This window comes from Oncorhynchus nerka, linkage group LG23 (assembly GCF_034236695.1).
Source record: "Oncorhynchus nerka isolate Pitt River linkage group LG23, Oner_Uvic_2.0, whole genome shotgun sequence".
NCBI lineage: Eukaryota > Metazoa > Chordata > Actinopteri > Salmoniformes > Salmonidae > Oncorhynchus > Oncorhynchus nerka.
In genome coordinates, this window is record NC_088418.1 from 27,840,913 (window position 1) to 27,849,051 (window position 8,139).

The window sequence follows — 8,139 nt, forward strand, 5'->3', positions numbered from 1 at the left end:
CTAGCTTGCATTTCCACATTACATTCCGGAGGCACATTGAGGCCTAGCTTTTGAGTGACATAGTATAACTTAATTGTGTGCGTGTGTGTCTGTGTGTGTTTGTGTGTGATACATAATACACATCAAGTGTATTAGCTACTCTGTAACCTGAGTTTCATACAGGGCATTTATGTTTGTCGGGATCATGTAGGTCTGCATCTCAAATGGCATGCATCTCAAATGGCACCCTATTCCCATAGGGCTCTAGTGAAAAGAAAGTCCACTAGGTAGGGAATAGTGTGCCATTTGGACCATCGACTGAAGTCAAATATACTAAGAGCTTTAAGCACTACTTAGGGTGTAAGTGGATTAGTGAGGGTGAGGAGTGACAGAGAGAGAGAACATGGCTGTTACATAAAAAGGACATATTTTATAAATTGTGTGTAAGAGCATTTTTAGTCCCATTTAGAGTATGTACTCATCTCTCATTGCGCATTTCTGTCTCATTCTCTCTCTCCCTCTCTCTCTCTCTCTCTCTCTCATTGACACCTCATCACACCATCCAGAGGAATCAGGTAGAATGGAGATGTGTGGCTCGTGCTGTTATCAGGCAGGGTGGGGGCGACAGCTAAAATTCGGACAAATGTCCACGTCTATTTCTCTCTCTTCTCCTTCCACTCCTGACAGTGCACGTGCGGCCCTCTCCTCTGTGTTCTTGTTTCCCGACTCTGCCTCCACAAACAGTCATCCCACAGTGTAAAGGTTACAACATTCGTAGCACACAGCAGGGAACAGAAGTAGCATTAGAGGCAAGCGTGTGTGTGTGTGTGTGTATGTGAGCTAGTGTGCATGCAAGCTAGAGTGTACCCGAGTATGTGTGTGTGCGTGTTGCTTTCTAAGATCCAGAAGCTCTTCCACAGTAGGTAGAGAGCAAGGGGATAAGTCTCCTGGCTCAGGAACATAAGCAGGCTGAATGTCTGCCCCCCCCCCCCCCCCCCAATTAGCATAACACCCAGTGTCACTCTCTCTTCTCTTCACCGTTCTTTCTTGCCACCTCTCCATTTCACTCTCTCCCTTGGTCTTCAACTTTTTCTTTACAGCCTTTTCTCTCTCCCTCTCTTTTCCTCTCTCTCTCTTTCTCTCTCTTTTCCTCTCTCTCTCTTATTCCCTTCTGCTGCTCTGTCGTTTCTACTGAGTGCCAAGTTTTTGTTTCTTAAATCTATTTTGGTACAAAAGAGCCGTCTTGCAATTGGAGGCCTGTGAGCAAATATTGCTTTCAGCCTTCTCGCTCTGCTGCTGGGGGGGGGGGGATGTCTGCTCTGGTGTCTTTTTAGACTCAGCTCCATGGCGTGTTATTTACAAGTGCTTCTGACGAGTGACCTCGTTTCACCGCTGTGTTCATTATTATCGCAAAACGGAAATAGAAGAAACTTTTCGGCGTAATTTTGAGGAGGACGCCGTGGGGTGTGTTATGATGTGCCACAATGCCAAGAAAGGCTGGGCGGTAGCAATCATCGTGTGAGCGGTTGCTCACATCATTAGATAGGATGTGCATGAGCCACATAAGTTACTTTAAATAGAATCCTCTGACTATATTTCGATGTGATAAAGCGCATTGATTCTTGAAGAATATACCTCCATGACAAGAAAAACTCACACGGTTTATGGGATCTCGTCCTCCTCTTCTCGGAGGACCAATGCGCAGCGTGGTAAGTGTCCATAATGTTTTTTAATCAAGACAATAGAACACTCGAACAAAACAACAGACGATGACGTGAATATACAAAACCGAAAACAGTACTGTGTGGACCAAACACTCACATGGAAAACAAACACCCACAACTCAAAAGTGAAACCAGGCTACCTAAGTACGATTGACAGCTGCCTCTGATTGAGAACTATTCAAGGCCGAACACAGAAATCCCAAATTATAGAAAAACAAACATAGACAACCCACCCAACTCACACCCTGACCATACTAAAACAAAGATATAATAACAGAACTAAGGTCAGAACGTGACAGTACCCCCCCCCCCCCCAAAGGTGCAGACTCCGGCAGCAAAACCTGAACCTATAGGGGAGGATCTGGGTGGGTGTCTGTCCGTGGTGACGGCTCTGGTACAGGACGTGGACCCCCACTTCACCATAGTCCTTGTCCGCCTCTTAGCCCACCTCCGCGGCCTCTTTAGAGCGGCGACCCTCACCGCCGACCTCAGACTGGGGACCCTAGCAATGGGTCCCGAATGGACGGGAGACTCCGGCAGTGCCGGACAGGCGGGAGCACCTGTAGGGAGGAGACAGAGAGACATTCTGGTGCGGGGGGCTGCCACCGGAGGGCTGGTGCGTGGAGGTGGCACCGGATAGACCGGACCGTGAAGGCGCACTGGAGCTCTTGAGCACCGAGCCTGCCCAACCTTACCTGGTTGAATGCTCCCCGTAGCCAAGCCAGTGCTGCAAGGTGGAATAGCCCGCACTGGACTGTGCTGGAGAACCGGGGACACCATGCGTAAGGCTGGTGCCATGTACACCATCCTGAGGAGACTCACTGGAGACCAGATGCGCTGAGCCGGCTTCATGGCACCTGGCTCGATGCCCACTCTAGCCCGGCCGATACGAGGTGCTGCAATGTACCGCACCGTGCTATGCACGCACACCGGGGACACTGTGCACTCCACCGCATAACACGGTGCCTGCCCGGTCCCTCTCGCTCGCCGGAAAGCATGGGAAGTTGGCGCAGGTCTCCTACCTGACTTTGCCACACTCCCCGTGTGCCCCCCCCAAGACATTTTTGGGGCTGCCTCTCGGGCTTCCAGCCGCGCTGCCCTGCTGCCTCCACATAACGCCGCCTCTCGACTTTCGCTGCCTCTAGCTCTGCCTTGGGGCAGCGATATTCTCCAGGCTGTGCCCAGGGTCCCTTGCCGTCCAGAATCTCCTCCCATGTCCAGGAGTCCTGATCTCGCTGCTGCTGCTGCTGCTGCCGCTGCCGTTACCACGCTGCTTGGTCCTTTGGTGTTGGGTGTTTCTGTAAGGGATCTCGTCCTCCTCTTCTGAGGAGGAGTAGCGAGAAGGATCGGAGGACCAATGCACAGAAATCCCAAATGATAGAAAAACGAACATAGACAACCCACCCAACTCACGCCCTGACCATAATAAAACAAAGATATAATAACAGAACTAAGGTTAGAACGTGACACACGGCTAGTCAGTATCTCTTTAGTTTATCAAGCTTACGTATCAGAGCTCTGCGGCCAGAGAATGATATGAGGCCGATATAAGGCCTTTAAAACCTATTAAATGTAACTAAATGTAATTGAAAATGTAATCTACATAATCCCCAAAAGTAATTATTTATCATGAGAGAGCCATAAACAATAACTCCAATAAAAAAATCTCAACTTTCTGGTCTTTAAAAAAAAAAGAAATTCTGAGGTGTAGTCATTTTTGAGGACACAAGCTCAGGTACACAGTACAAATATGATGAAAATATGAAATATGTTGTATGATCCCTTTCCTATTCAACAAAACTGTATGAATAAGGCTTGAAAGTACATATTTTCTTCTAAACATAGTATAATCTATTTATAAAATGAAAAAGCTATTAGAGTTCACCTTCCTTATTATAACTGTAAAATACATATCTGTGTATTTAGTGTGTATTTGCTCAAGGTCTCTCTTGATCAAAACGTCTGCCCCACAGCTGTGAACGTCTCACAGAGCTCTAGCCTTGCTTCCTGAACCCGTTAGAAACTCACCTTTCATCGGACATTAATCTTATCCGTCTATGACAAACAGAAAGTGTCAAATCTATTAATTATTTTGGATTGCTGGCTATAAATCGATCTCTGAACGCTCTGCAGCGACAAAACCACTATCTCCTGTTGTGTTACGATGAAAGGATTGCAGGCATATGCGTTGTTAGTGACTGTGATATAGGGAGTCGGAAGAGCGAATGAAATGGTAAGGAAGGACATCCCTGCTTCAAGTGGTGTACGATTTCACATCCTGCTTCACACAGGCACAAGAGACATACTCCTATGTCCGTGAGAATCAGGGCTCGTCAGGCAAGTCAGTTAAGAACAGATTCTTATTTTCAATGACGGCCTAGGAACAGTGGGTTAACTGCCTGTTCAGGGGCAGAACGACAGATTTGTACCTTGTCAGCTCGGGGGTTTGAACTTGCAACCTTCCGGTTACTAGTCCAACGCTCTAACGTATAGAAGCTATTGAATAGAACAAGGAGGACAGAGAGGCATATACTATTATTCACTCACAACACCGCAATGCTGAAAAATCAGATGGGACAGCCAATGGCTAACCACAACAATTACTCATTTTTCTAATTCACAGACAGTAGCTGATCACTTTTATGATAACGTCCTTGAAGTTGTAATTGGCACTGCGGTTCATGCACATGTATTCATTACTCATTCCCATGGGTTCTTAATCATGTCTTGCCCATTCTGTTACAGGAATAAAAACAGTCTCACAGGGAAAAATATTAAGCTTTAATACGTGATCAGAGGTTGGTTGATTGTTTTGCCGGCTAGCTTGCATTTCCACATTACATTCCAGAGGCACATTGAGGCCTAGCTTTTGAGTGACATAGTATACAGTGCCTTGCGAAAGTATTCGGCCCCCTTGAACTTTGCAACCTTTTGCCACATTTCAGGCTTCATACATAAAGATATAAAACTGTATTTGTTTGTGAAGAATCAAGAACAAGTGGGACACAATCATGAAGTGGAAAGACATTTATTGGATATTTCAAACTTTTTTAAGAAATCAAAAACTGGGCGTGCAAAATTATTCAGCCCCCTTAAGTTAATACTTTGTAGCGCCACCTTTTGCTGCGATTACAGCTGTAAGTCGCTTGGGGTATGTCTCTATCAGTTTTGCACATCGAGAGACTGAAATTTTTTCCCATTCCTCCTTGCAAAACAGCTCGAGCTCAGTGAGGTTGGATGGAGAGCATTTGTGAACAGCAGTTTTCAGTTCTTTCCACAGATTCTTGATTGGATTCAGGTCTGGACTTTGACTTGGCCATTCTAACACCTGGATATGTTTATTTTTGAACCATTCCATTGTAGATTTTGCTTTATGTTTTGGATCATTGTCTTGTTGGAAGACAAATCTCTGTCCCAGTCTCAGGTCTTTTGCAGACTCCATCAGGTTTTCTTCCAGAATGGTCCTGTATTTGGCTCCATCCATCTTCCCATCAATTTAACCATCTTCCCTGTCCCTGCTGGAGAAAAGCAGGGCCAAACCATGATGCTGCCACCACCATGTTTGACAGTGGGGATAGTGTGTTCAGGGTGATGAGCTGTGTTGCTTTTACACCAAACATAATGTTGAGCATTGTTGCCAAAAAGTTCAATTTTGGTTTCATCTGACCAGAGCACCTTCTTCCACATGTTTGGTGTGTCTCCCAGGTGGCTTGTGGCAAACTTTAAACGACACGTTTTATGGATATCTTTAAGAAATGGCTTTCTTCTTGCCACTCTTCCATAAAGGCCAGATTTGTGCAATAAATCAATGATTGTTGTCCTATGGACAGAGTCTCCCACCTCAGCTGTAGATCTCTGCAGTTCATCCAGAGGGCCTCTTGGCTGCATCTCTGATCAGTCTTCTACTTGTATGAGCTGAAAATTTAGAGGGACGGCCAGGTCTTGGTAGATTTTCAGTGGTCTGATACTCCTTCCATTTCAATATTATCGCTTGCACAGGGCTCCTTGGGATGTTTAAAGCTTGGGAAATCTTTTTGTATCCAAATCCGGCTTTAAACTTCTTCACAACAGTATCTCGGACCTGCCTGGTGTGTTCCTTGTTCTTCATGATGCTCTCTGCGCTTTTAACGGACCTCTGAGACTATCACAGTGCAGGTGCATTTATACGGAGACTTGATTACACACAGGTGGATTGTATTTATCATCATTAGTCATTTAGGTCAACATTGGATCATTCAGAGATCATCACTGAACTTCTGGAGAGAGTTTGCTGCACTGAAAGTAAAGGGGCTGAATAATTTTGCACGCCCAATTTTTCAGTTTTTGATTTGTTAAAAAAGTTTGAAATATCCAATAAATGTCGTTCCACTTCATGATTGTGTCCCACTTGTTGTTGATTCTTCACAAAATAATACAGTTTTATATCTTTATGTTTGAAGCCTGAAATGTGGCAAAAGGTCGCAAAGTTCAAGGGGGCCGAATACTTTCGCAAGGCACTGTAACTTAATTGTGTGCGTGTGTGTTATCCATTTCAATCTATGGCGTCCACATAATGATTTATAAGCAAAATAGTCGGTCGGAACCAGTACCAGAATCACACAGGTCCCCAAAAGAGGGGACTTTAAATATAAGAGGGATATAATTTCATTATTACCAATCACCTGCAACAAGCAACCTCAAATGTGTGATCACTTTTCCTATTTTGAATAATATACCTTATAATGCCTTATGAGCCACGTAAAACTGTCAGTCCTTACATCCACTGCTGTCTATATGTTTTTAACAGTGGTTACATTACCCCAGCCCTGTCCCTCAGCCTACCAAACAAAGATGCCGGGCCAGGCTGTGGAAATGACACATTGTGCCTTTAAGACATGTTTTCTAACATATGAAGAATACGAGCCTTCAGCTTGGCCATTGTTAGAGCTTTATTTGTATCCTCTGTTGTTATGAAAGTCCCCAATGACTTGCTCTATCTCGGTCAAAGATGAACCTACTAATACATCAAATAACACAAATCCCTGTATAATATAACACACTTCCATTGAGTGTGCAAAAGACCTGTGGGTTTGTGTGCAAAATATTTCTGTGTGTGTTCGGGCCTCTGTTGCCATGAAGTGTGTGTGTGTGTGTGTGTGTGTGCGCGTGTGTGTGCATGTGTGAGTATATTTGTGTGCAAAAGTGCTGTGTGTGTGTGTGTGTGTGATAAAGGCAGTGTGCTTGTTTGGACCTCTGTTCACTTAAAGTGTGTGTGCGTATGCACGCACGTACGGGTATGCGCTTCGAAAACAAAATCTTTACAACAGATGTTGAAAAATTCAAAACACCTAAAGGTCAATGGTACTATGCGTAGCTACTGCAGATTGACATGAGCAGTCACATATGTGGCACACAAAATGAACACGTAAAATGGCCTTTCTCATTTTAATCCCTACCATGCCCATGAATATTGATTGGATTACCGTGAATTTAGAATAATAAACGGGTCTTGATTAGAGAGTTTATACATTGTCATTTATACCCCTACACGCAGTACAATAAGTCTGGTATGACATATTTATGACTTAATATATTTATAAAAGTGTATGTACAAAGATATTTAGCCTGGACAATGAGTACATTAGCATTCCAGTGTCCATCTGTGCTGAGTGTGAATAAAAAATTAAGGAGTGGTATGATATCCTGGTAATAACCTCCCCTGGGAAAGAGAGAAAGAGAGAGAGAGAGATAGAGATCCCAATCCTCCATAAAAAATAAAAATAAACTATGACCAAAAAACAAGAATACTTTTTATTCAAAATTGAAAATTGGGGATTCGATTTCATTTATTGGATCAACGAATTAAAGAGTGTGTGAGTGTAATAGAGAGAGGACGGCCTTCAATGACAAAGCCAGTCAGAGTGCCAGGGAAACAGAGGAAGCCAGATAGCAGAGCCGGCACAGAAATATGTTTGCTCAACAAATCTGACAGCCAGAGGTCTATTCTTAGTTGCACGCGTCGATGTGGCTGCTCTCTGCTGGTTACGGATGTTAGTGGGAGAATAATATTGCTGTCTTGGGATTGGGACTCAGCGTTCTCCTCTAAAAATTGCTCTAGCTGTGCTGTAATGTATCATTATGGATACAAATAAAGTGCTTAAGTTTGTGTGTGTGTGTGTGTGTGTGTTTTTCTTACGTATTCTGCTCACTCTATGAAATGTCTGTCTGGCTTAGCTATTTGTCTTATCTTGGCAACAGCAACTCCTTCTCACCTCGTGTGAAATATTCAGAAACCCCATTTACACCTTAAGTGCTTTTGAAGCGAGGAAGAAACAAGGTGTGAAAATCTATTTTCTAAAACAAAATCGGGTCTGAAGTCCAGATATGCCCGCAGGGCTTAGGGTTCTGTGTCAGTGGGTGAGTTCTAGAACACTGTGTTTTGTGTGTGTGCGTCTGT